The sequence below is a fragment of the Triticum dicoccoides genome, chromosome 6B (genome assembly GCF_002162155.2).
Source record: "Triticum dicoccoides isolate Atlit2015 ecotype Zavitan chromosome 6B, WEW_v2.0, whole genome shotgun sequence".
In the NCBI taxonomy this organism is placed as follows: Eukaryota; Viridiplantae; Streptophyta; class Magnoliopsida; order Poales; family Poaceae; genus Triticum; species Triticum dicoccoides.
The window spans coordinates 712,945,151-712,957,355 of NC_041391.1; the positions used below are offsets into that span (position 1 = coordinate 712,945,151).

Sequence of the window (12,205 nt, forward strand, 5' to 3'; positions counted from 1 at the left end):
AAAATAACTCTGGGTTATTGGTCACTCACCTGACCCAGGCCCCAGATAGAGCAATCGAGGCGGTGGCCATGGCGCTCCCAGATCGGCAACGGCCTCTGCAGATGAGCGCCACCCATCGCTCATCGTCAAATGCTTCGAGTTGCCCGCGACGAAGCTGCTCGACTTCGGTGCCTCCCCTCCGTGTGGTTCCGCTCGAGGGCCGTGCGGTTCCTTGTGAGGGGAGGGCTCGGCTGCTCCGACGCCTCAAGGTCTCCTCCACCCCTCTCGTCCATCTTCTCGTCTCTGCGCCAGCGCCCCGATTTGCTCTAGTCCCTGATGCGGCCCATGTGCAGGTGCACGAGGGATCCAAGGACCTTTGTGCTGGCTCAGCGGATCTCACGAATTCCACCACCACTGCTAGCCGCCGTCCATGCTCCGGCGTCAGCAGTTCCAGCAAGACGGCGACTTCTGCTTCTTCCTGTCCCATGAAGCGTCCTCCAAGCTGCCCCCAATTCCCCACTCTCTTCTGACCTCCGCCTCACGACCGAGGTGAGATGGAGAGGTGGATGGGTTCCCTTGGCATCAGCTTGATGTTTTCCCTTTGTTTCTGACGACGGTTGAGACCTGAAACTTTGTGTATGCCGTCCAATGTTATGCATGCTCATTGATCCTTCTTGTTAATGGAATTGTGGCACGGGTGTGGCTGGGAGAAAATGTTGAGCAGGAAGGGAAGCAGCTGGATCACCACAAACGCCGAGGAGAAGCCCACAAATGTAAGTAGTACTATTGCTTTAAACTCCTACAAACCTTGTCCTGAAGTAAAATTTTCATGGAGACACAGACATCAAGTATTTGTCCCACTTCACACTAACGTGCAAAGGTTTGAGAAAAACAAACAAGTGCATGCTTTGGCATCAATTGCTGGAGGCTTGCTTACCAAAACTTAAGCTTTTCCCTGAAGCAATCACTGCATGCAAGCTGTGTATGCGCATGTCGACAGGGGCAGTAGTACCATGGCGACAAATACACAGCTCTGCTGCATATATACAGTCCTCTAATAGGTCCACAATGCTATGAACGAGTGAGGCGAGAAATAGAGTCTGGAGATGCTTGGTAACCTCTACGGTGCATTGCCTTGAGTGTCGTGGACAAGGTTAAGCAGGAGTGTGTGTAGCTGTTGAATTCTGCAGTTTCCAACGCCATTGAGTGTGTATATATGCGTCATCTTTCCATTCTCGATGCAATAAGTTTCCTGTAATCTATTCTGAAAAAAGATAACTCACACTGCAATTATATTGGTTTGCTGCCATCTAGCTTACGGATTTTTGAATCCCTTGTAACCTCTCTATAATTGCCCCTAGATATAGTAGAAATTCATTCATATGCATGTCAACTACATGAACAAGGAGCGTCAGATACAGAATTCAGTTTAGCTCGATAGTCATGTGGATTTGTTCATTTTCTAGATGAACCAAAGGGCGGTGGAATTTAGTTTTCTCATGTTCTTTTTGTAGTTGCCAACTTGCCTTTTGAACTGTATTTGTGTGGAATGGATTCTATCCAAACCATACCATTTTCTCATTCAGAACTAGTCACAACCAATTATGGTTATCTGTGCTTACATTGTTATTTTTGTTCAGGAATCTCGGTTTCCATTTTGAAGTTATAGTTGTTGTACTGAAAGAAAAGGAACTCTCTTCTCTGCGAAAACACAATGGAAATACAGTTGCGAGGAGAGGGCTCGGCTGCTCCGACGCCTCAAGGTCTCCTCCCCCTCTCTGGTACCCATCTTCTCCTCTCTATGACGCCGCCCAGATTTATTCTAGTCCCTGATACGGCTGATGTCCTCATGCAGGTGCAAGAGAGATCCAACGCCCTTGGTGCTGGCAAGGCGCAGCAAAGCGGATCTCACGAATTCCACCACCACCGCTCGCCGCCGTCAGCAGGGCCAGCAAGGCTGCGACTTCCGCTTCTTCCTGTTCCGTGACGTGTCCTCCAAGCTGCCCCAATTCTCCACTCTCTTCTGACCTCCGCCTCACCAGCGAGGTGAGATGGAGTGGCGGATTCCCTTGAGTCTCTTGGCCAGAGCATGTATGCAGTCCAATCTTATGCATGTCAATGGAATTGTGACGGGTGTGGCTGGGAGAAAATGTAAGTAGGAAGTGAAGCAGCTGGATCTCTGCATGTAGCAAGACGCTCACCACAACGCCAAGGAGAAGGCCACAAATGTAAGTAGTAGTACTGCTTTAAAGTCCCAAAGATTTTGTCCTGAAGCAAAATTTTCGTCATGACACAGACATCACGTGTTTGTCACACTTGAAACTAAGGTGCAAATGTTAGAGAAAAACTAGCAAATGCGTGCATTGGGATCAATTGCTGCTTGGTTGCTTACCCAAACCTAAGAAACTTTACCCGGAAGCAATCACTGCATGCAAAATGTGTATGCGCATGTTGGACAGGTGAAGTCGTATCGTGGCAACAAACACAGTTCTGCTGCATATACACATTCCACTAATAGGTCCATAATAAGGAGTGAGGTGAGATAGAGCGGATGGAGATGCTCGGTAACCTCTACGGTGGATTCCATTGAGTGCTGTGGACAAGGGTAAGGACGAGTGTGAGCGGTTGCTGAATTCTTCAGTTTCGAACGCCATTGAGTGTGTATATACGCGTCTTCTTTCCATTCTCTGTGTTATAAGTTTCCTGTAATCTCTTTTGAAAAAAGATAACTCACACTGCAATTGTAGTGGTTTATTGCCATTTAACTTACACATCCAACATAAATTCTTAGCCTGAACAAGTTCAATCCAAATATGTCGAAACAGGGCATGTTGAGATTTCAAATATCTCATTTTTCTGTATTAAATATGTTGCACCAACTAGCTGACCTGATATCTCCTGTTATTTTAACCAGCTGTTCAATTGATACCTCCGACGCTGCTCTTCCTCGTCCGCGCCGGATCTCGGTCCTGGGATTCTCTCCCTCCCAGCTGCTGTACCGCCCGTTCCCCTTCTTCACGATCGTGCTTCTGGACAGGGGTTCGTTGTAGCTACTTCAGGCATGGTGCACATACATCTGGTTGTGGTGGTCGGCAAGCAACCTTCTGTCCTTACTGAATGCGTCATCTACCTTCTGGTGGTCGTCAATCGATGGTGTACACCGTGTCCAGCATGGTGATAATTAAACCTTTCCCACCCATGGCTTCATGTTGTTCTGTTCTTATGGTCCATAATTTCCCCCAGTTCACTTGTACACACATGGATGGATGGAACGGATGCAAAAAGAGAGTAGTAATATTGTTTAAGAGAGAGAGAGAGAGAGAGACTCACACACACACAAACTTGGATTGCTTTTTTGCATTTGGTCTTTAAAAAGTTCGCCCAACAAATGTCTCGGTAGGTCTGGCTATTAAAGTTATCTCAGTAGGCCCTGTTATGGTGTACTCCTACAAGCAATATCTATCTGGTTCACATGTACACATATAATATGGTCAGGAAAAATCTAGTAGTACAATATGGTCAGTAAAACAACCTTGTTCTCAAGGTTCAGGTCTAGTCAGTAGCCGTAGCTGCAAAAACAGGAGAAAAGTCGGTCTGACTTGTTGCTTTCTCGATTTTTTTGTTTTATTTTGGAAATGAGTATGTCTAGTCAAGATTCTATATTGTGAAGAATATGCAATGAATGGGACTATGTAAGTTGCTACATCTGTTTGATCCAGGAAATCCAATAGTTAGCATACAGTTTAAATAAATCGAATCAATTCCATTAATCTGGACAGATTTGAAGATAGCATCTATAAGGGTTTATTTTGTATTGCAGTGGTTGTGCTTGCACATTTAATGCTGCCGAGAAGCTACACATATTTGGCATTCGCGGCCGAGCCGCTCATCATCATGGACTTGGATCACACTAGGTAATTCACTGACTCTAGCTTGCTCAGCTTGTTCCCTTTGTCCGTCTAATTTCAGTTCTTCACCATGTTGATGTTGGTAGTGACTAATACTAGTACTATTCGTGTTCTTGATTCCAGACCTCATTGGCATGCTCTGCCATGTGGCCTCCTTGATGCTGGTCGTCGAGCACTGATTCGACTAGACTATCGCGCACATATTGATCACATTTGATAAACAAGCTATGATCGTTGGAGAGTACCCCTCAGATATATAGGTTAATTTGACTCGATTTTGGTAATATTTAGTCTGGCTTCTCTGTATTGCCCTTGGCGATTCATTGTTAGGTTTCTACACTACTCTTTACATTTTACACTTGGCATGTTTCCCGGTAAGACCTCGGAGGGTTCTATGTATAAATGAATCTTTACTTGGCCAACATATGTCTCGATACTAACTCGATCCTAACATGTGCCCCCACTGAATTGTGAATTTCCCTTGAACAACACACCTTCAGTTAGTTGTGGTGTGAATTTCAAATCCAATTACTGCATTGTTAGTTCGAGGATGATTTCTGATGGCTCAGTACACACGTTTGATTTTCTAGCAGGTGCTTTGATCTGAAGGATTGGTTTGTGATACGTCATTGATTCATCGTTGACACAAATATGAAAGCACACTAGAAAGATAAACATAGGTATGCCACTATTACTCTCCTGTGCTCCATCTCATGCTCTGTGTGCCCACTTGAAATGAATAAATGTCATATACATTTCTTTTTTATAGTACTGAAAGATATGTAAGTAGGGGTGGCTTTTTTTATGAATATACGTAGCAAAACAATAGAAGTTAGCAACATGATTGCAGATTGAATTGTCGAACTGATATGATAATCATTTGATCTATGATGGCGTATGAGTAGAATGCACATATGCACATATGTGACTCGGTTCTTTTAATATTATAGGAGATCATAGCTGAAGGGTGGGTTTCCAACGACGGTGGTGTGCTGCCTTTCTTCCAGTGCCGACAAGATGGCTAGTTTGTCACCCCGTAACCCTGGTGGTGGGCTCCCATGACTGCCTCCTAGGTTACCTACCACTTAGGTGAGTCCCTGATGTCCTTTTACTTTGGCTACTCTTGTCTTTCTTAATCTTTGTTGTTTTCTGGTCTAAGACTCAGAGATGGGATGAATTCATGATTGTTGAATGCTTAGAAACTAGAAAATGGCTCTGTAGGAGGCATGCACGCTCGTACTGAGAGATGCTATTCGTTTGCTTTGTCTTCCAAATCAAGAGACATGTATTCGTGTGCCTCCAGCATTTATTAAATTTCTTCAAATTTCAAAACTTTGTTGTTGTACATGCAAGGATTGTTTCATTCATCAAGAAAATAAAACAGGCCATGCCCATCAGCAACTACTCCTACTGTTTGAATAAATAAGAAATGACCATCATTTTGGATAAATTACAGCATTAATCCATCAAGGGGCATGGGCAATTTCCTTGTTCTATTTCTTACTGAATCCGGTTCCATCAAAGATGCCGACAACTCAGTCGGCAATTGCTCCCTGCAGGTAGCATCTCATCTCCCTCTGCTCACTCACTCGCTGACTGAGCTGCAGCGTTTGTAAACAATAGTGTGTCTACTGTTGAGGTTCATGGGATTTCCCATCGTGGAGTGTAATACTAACTCTTAAGGTAACAAAACTATGATGCAACCTTTGTATTTTGAGCTAAAAATCTAGTAGTACAATATGGTTAGGAGAACAACCTTGTCCCAAGGTTCAGGTCTATTCACTAGCTGCAGCTGCAAAAATAGGAGTCAAGTCTGTCTGTCTGACCTGTTGCTTTCTTGATTTTGTTTTATTTATGTTGGAAACGAATCTAGTCAAAATTATACATTATGGATAATATGTAATGCCTGTTGTTGTTTTTGCTCATGTGACTATGTAAGTTGCTACATCTGTTTGATCCAAGAAATCCAATAGTTAGCTTGCAGTTTGAATAAATCAAAAAGATTTCATTAATATGGTCAGGTTTCAATATAGCATCTATAAGAGTGCATCCAATTTTTCACGCTATCCCACTCACTTAATCTTATTCATGGTTAAGCATTTTGCCTTGATTCATGTCAATAATCTATTGGTTAGTTTACATTGCCTCTAATGTCCTCTGTTTTGTTTGTCCTGCTCAATTACTTATCATGATGGAGTAGGAATTTATCACTCGACAACTACATGATAGACTAGATTGGTAGTTAGTTTATGGTTTGAGTTAATCAAAACGATTATATAATTTCCAGTGATATGGACAAGTTTACGTTCACTCCACTTGGAGCTCTTAGTATAATCATCACTCTCGGATTTTGGGATACAATATCTTGTGTTTTCTCATATAAGATTCTTTATGGTTTAATCATTAATCTGGAGGTTTAATTTGTATTGTAGTGTTGTACTTGCACATGTAATGCTGCGCAAGAAGGTACACATACTCGGGCCAGGCCATGAGCCGACTCACTATGATGAAGCCTGACGCTAAGTTGGATCACACTGGGGTCAGTCATGGACTCGGTTGCTCAGCCAGTTCTTTCTGCCAAGCTAATTTCAGTTCTGCACCATGTTGATGTTGGTAGCGTCTAATACCAATATCATTCGTGTTCTTGTTTCCAGGCTTCAATGATATGCTCTGCCCGGTGGCCTCCAGGATCAGCCTCGACTCATGAAGGACACCCAAGGTACTATGTAAACCATACTTTGCTAGCTTAACTGAGTATTTGTACTAGCATCAGTCAGTCATAATCAATTTATCATTGAAAAATATGAAAGCACATTAGAAAGATAAACATGACATCCAGTGTCTGTTATTTTATCAATGTGCATGTATGTGTGCTCTCTTGAAGTCATTGAATAGTACATAATTTTCTAGCATGCATGGCACTCAGGTATATTTGATCTCACACGTCAGTAGTATTCTTTGTTATTCATTTTGGATTCCACACGTGATTGGAATCTTACATTCGGCACTGTTGCTTGTCTCCCAATAGGACTTAACAGAGGTTTATGACTAAATGAACCTTTAGTTGATCAATAAGTGCATGAATCCAACCTTATGAACCTTTTTTGACCGAATGATTTCCCAGGTAATGGTATATCAAGTGCCTGAAATTTTTGATGGCAATGTAGTTTATTTAGTATAGTAAAAGTGATCTTGTACCCTGATAATTGAAGAATTTTTTGATGTCCTCTCTAGGAGCTTGTCAACAGAAATGATGACCTGTATAGCTTGTTGTTCATTAGCTATTGTGTTCATATATAGCTCGCTGTCCTCCAAACTGAAAATGCCCATCATAATAAATGTTGCCTGGCAGTATTGTCCTTTATAGTTTGCTCCTGATCATCATTCTGTTACCATTTTACTTGGCCTTCAACTAATCTTGTTCCTGTGTACCCAGGGACCTGACTTAATGATGAGGATGATGTTGGAGGAATCGGAGTGGTCACTGAAGATCGTGGACTCGCATCCGCCATTGCTGGAAGTTTGAACTTCGAGAGGGCAGAGCGATCCCGTATGAGAAGACCACCGATGTGATCATAGGTAAGCTGTTGGTTCCTCTACTATGCTCCATCTCATTCTCTGCATGCCCACTTGAAATGAATAAAGGTCATATACATTTCTTTTGTATAGTACTTGAAAGATATGTAAATAGGTGGGATCTTTTTGATGAATAAGTAACGAAACAATAAAAATTATCAACTTTTTTTTATGCCGGTCATCTAGCGTCGGCTAGTGTTGTGCCGGTCATCGAGTCGATGATTTAATGTTCGGATCTGTGGTAGTGGTCTTCTGGCCACCACAAGTATGTGATTTTTATGATCTTTCTTTTTACTGAAATTGGTCTCTTGTAGTTCGGTGCTAATTAGCATCATGTTTGGTCTTTGATTTTTTTATCCCTTTTGATTCTAGTCATAGATATGCTATATGTTTTTCTAAGAGTCTGTACAGTGCAGTTTATAAATTGGAGCCGACCTGCTGGGGCATCTTTCTGACATATTAACTTCTATTTTGAATTAACTTACGTGAAATTGTGCTTAAAGTTCAAGGATAGGGAATTAAAATACTTCAACCGAATTTGATTGGAAACAACATGGTGCTATTGGCTATTAGTCTACTAGTTGGGTCCGACATTTACTAAAACAAAACCTCGTTTGCTTCTTTTTTTATTTGCTGAAAAGCTCTGAGCATCTATATATTATGGATATCTTAATGTTTTGTAAAAAACATCTTTATAGTTTTCCTACTTTGAGTACTAATGATTTTGGTTTTCGCTCACATTTGTAGCATTTTCTCTGGGCGTACCTTCTGGCACGACACCGCCATCCGACACAAGTTTGGCCGGCGAAGCAGCTCTGCTTGCTTCAGCACTTACTTTGACGCCTCCGGTGGCTGTTGGTCCTCTTCTCTGCTCTCTCTCAAGCTCTATGACACTTGATACTTGTTGAGGTAGTGGAAACTTACTTGTACAAGTGGGTCATTGCTATTGGATATTTTTTGCTAGTTTTTTGGATCCCAAATCTTGGTACTGGCCTTCTGGTGTTTGTTTTTGTGTATTGAAAGAAAAACATGATTTTTCTTGGTGCTCGGGCAGATTTCACCTTCTAATCAATATTTGTGCCATCTAATCCATGCTTACTTGAATTTTATTTTGCTCCCATCTCCCTTAATATTGTGGATTAATTTCGTTTTAAGGCTATCCAAATGGTTGACAAACCATCTCTTTAGTTTTCCTGCCATCAGTACAAATCATTTTGGTTTCCGCTCACATTTGTAGCATTCTTGCTGGACGCACCTTCCGAGACCATGGTGTCATCCCACACTAGTTTGGCCGGCGAAGCAGCTCTGCCTGCTCTGTCGCTCACTCCAACGCCTCCCGCGCTGCCCCTCCGGTGGCCGCTTCCTCTTTGGTCCTGGCATAGGTAAACCTAGTTCCTCTCCTTCACTCTCTCTCACGCCCTCTGTCCCCATGCATGGCCATCGACCCGTCGTAGATGAAATGAATAATGGTCATTTGAATTTCTTTATTTTGGTGCCTGAGAGTCAGAAGTCCCAATTTCATCTTGTTGGTCTAGATAGAGATTCTGGTTGCTCTGTTTCATTCTAGCTGAATGTTCCTGCAGGTTGCTCTCCTTGTTCAAGTTGATGTTGCTCTGCACTTGTGCAGGAGAAAAACATACATACCCACCCTTGTGCACATGTTCAGAAATTTCTTAATGTTGATATACTTGTTCTGTTGCAATGCACACAAGACCAAAGGGAATCAAAAGTCTAGGATCTAGTTCTGTTTATTTTTATTTTTTTATTTTTTCAGGGGATCTAGTTCTGTTTATATCTGTTGCAATGCACATGTATTACCCTTGGCGATACTAACAATTCATTTTGAAACTGAGATTTGTCAACACATGTGTATGTATTATCCTTACAGATATTCAAGCGAATAAATTTATCATGGCTATCTAAGTGTTTGCATTCTGTTCTCAACCACAATTTGATTGGAGATAGAAGAAAGCGTGTATGCAGATACTTCTTAGTGCCTAAAAGACATAAGGAGCCATGCATAGAATCATTTTTAAGTCAGCGGTTCATGCCTACAAGCTTTTGTTTTCTTGCCACAAATGCATATAGCACCCTGAGGCACTTATTATGCTCAGAGACAAACAATAAGATCTCTAGTTTATTGGTTACTGTAGATTATTAGGTAATCGTTATATTTGTGCTCTCGATGCAACTAGTGTTAAAAACGATGATTTTGATGGTTGTAGAAAATAAACTCTGTCTTCTATTAAGTCAAACTATGCAATAAACTCTCCTTGTGGTCATATGTACCGTTATGGTTTAGTTGATGTTACCGATTGTGCGAGTGGTGCATAGTGTTTATCTACCCTGAACCTATCTCACTTATATATTTTGTCTTTGTTTTGTGTTGTGTTCATGAGAGACCTGACTCGGCAGTTTTTTTGTGTTGTGTTGTTTAGATAGCAGGAGGGATGTACGACTGTTAGGCCCGAAGAGCACGGTGACATTGCTCATCGTTGACAGTGAGCGGCTCAGCCCTCGTCATGCAAATAGCCAACACCATCATCATCAGCGAGGAGCTACTGTAGTACCTGCACCTGGTGAGGTTGGTGGTGCGCTACTACATGCCTCTACAACAAGACACGGTGGCATGCTAAATGGAGCTTTGAGCAGCAGCACATCGTGGGGAGAGGACGGATGTGGTGGTCTGGGAGCCTCGGGCTCCACTACATCTGCCGCTAGAAGCAGCAACAGAACGCGTTGTTCGACTGTGCCAGCCTTGGCGGTGATCTCGACGATTGCATGGAGTGGAAGACTTTGCAGTGTAGCAAGGTTGCTCAGGTCAGGTTTTTCTTCTACTTGATTTATTTGTTTTGTTCCATACTAGTGTACAAGTAACTAATGTGAGAAAACAAACAAAAGGTAGTTACTTGTGTTTTGTTTTTGGGCTCCTCTATATTTCATTTTTGTGTATGGGATCAGTCGGCTGAGATGAGATTCTCTATCTATTCATAGTAGCGAGTATCTCCCATCCTAAAAGTATTGACTGATGAAACTGGGAACAAGTTGCCAAGCTTGAAGTAGAAAATTCGTTGTAGAGAGTATCTCCCATCTTAAAAGGTGATGATGATGTTTACAAATGATCTGTTAAAAGAGTGTCTTATGTTTAAATACCCTTCTATAGAGGCAGGTTCCAATCGATTTCCTCGCTGCATTCTAGGCTAGCCTACTGATGCAATTTCATCTACTGAGTTTAGTATTGATGTTGGTTGCATTGGATGGTGGTTATCTCTTTTGTGAAGTATTGCAAAAAATCGTGATCCGAGGCACTAGCATGCCGGCCTTTTTAAGAAGGCATGTGTCGTGTAGGTGCTGTGCCATTTTTGTTTCTTAGATGATGAGGGATGCTCCATTGTTGAATGGGTTCCAGAGCACAACTTTTGTTTTAAAATAAATTCTGGTTTGTTCTATATTATGATTGCTTAAACTTTTGTGGAGTAACAGGTATTATAATACCAACTGTATGGGTGGTGCATAGTGTTTATCTAGCCTGAACCTTTATTGCTTATGTATTTTGTCTCTTTTGTGTTGTGTTCGTTAGAGAGAGGTCTGACATGGTGGTTTCTTTGAATATGATAGGAGCTGCTGAAGGGAAACAACCCTGGATGTCACAGGCTGAAGGAGGAGGTCTTACACATCTTCTTGGTTCAGGTGAATCCTTGCTCTCGTCTCTCTCACTGTTGTGCGGGCCATTGAGACCTTGATTTAGTGTTGGGATCTGTGGTCGTGGTCTTCCAGCCACCAAAATCATTTGACCATGATGATCTTTCATATCAATCAAGTTGTTCTCTTGTAATGCAGTGCGCGTTAGGCCTTTTTCTGCTCCATGCTACTGTTGCTAAAGGGTAAGGCTCAATATGGCGTGTTTGTCAGTGCCAAAGCAACTAGTAAAGTAGAGAATAATTTTCATGGGGTTTATTTATGATCTTCTCTTTGTAGGATCATATTAAGAGCTCCTGTAATCTTTCCTGAACCTCCTTGATACGTTGCTTTTTGAAAGTGCTAGTGTGCTCCTAATAATTTTGTTTTCCATACAAAGCCATGCCACTAGTTTGTGAAAGATTATGCCCCAGCGGCACTGCCAATACTTGGGGTGCTTATGTCAATATGTCCTTATTTTTCACTAAGTTATGTATAATGGATCAGTATCTTGGTTTCCTCTCCTTGGTTTTGAGAAGAGCATGTTGTTCTTGTCACCATTGTCTCGTGGTAGTATCAGCCAACACTTATGTGTGAGATTGTCTAGTGTCTTTTTGGAATCACCCACTATAAAACATTGTGTTTTGTGAAGTTGCTCTGGTTTCTTAATCCACGCATTGCATTTTGATGTGCAGGACTTGAGAAATAAGGTGAAGAAAAAGGAAAAAGACCTGCTAATCTTTCCCTTCACCGTTGGATGTCGGTCGAATGGTTGATGGCAGGGGGAACTCACTCGACGTATCGAAGCTACTGTATGGACTAAGAGATCTTTAGAGATAGGCATTTTGTTGTTAATTTTTCCTTGTCTGTAGGGTGTGGGCCGAATGGTCTTGTTCCTGGGAGTTTGTAAAATTTGGATTGAATGACGATATTGGTATAGTCTCAGTGAGTGCTACATATGTACCACCATTGTAAAATTTGATTTGAATTGAATCGTGCAGCAAGGAGTTAGTGGTTAGCAAACAGATTGGATTGATTGGCTGTCATTTTGGCTCATGTGTCCT

At 42.0% G+C, this 12,205-nt stretch overlaps 2 long non-coding RNA genes across 3 annotated transcripts; both read left to right on the top strand.

The window, feature by feature from the left end:
* Window positions 1-4,064: 4,064 nt before the first annotated feature.
* On the top strand, window positions 4,065-4,922 carry LOC119322588. Of its 2 annotated transcripts, none has more exons than XR_005155713.1 (3): window positions 4,065-4,167; window positions 4,478-4,567; window positions 4,838-4,922. It is a non-coding gene; the product is annotated as an uncharacterized LOC119322588 (long non-coding RNA). The 2 variants fall into 2 exon arrangements; XR_005155712.1 differs by having other exon boundaries at window positions 4,072-4,167; window positions 4,481-4,567.
* Window positions 4,923-8,726: 3,804 nt separating this feature from the next.
* On the top strand, window positions 8,727-11,968 carry LOC119322094. Its single transcript, XR_005155413.1, has 4 exons — window positions 8,727-8,845; window positions 9,902-10,283; window positions 11,082-11,153; window positions 11,837-11,968. It is a non-coding gene; the product is annotated as an uncharacterized LOC119322094 (long non-coding RNA).
* The last annotated feature ends 237 nt before the right edge of the window (window positions 11,969-12,205 follow it).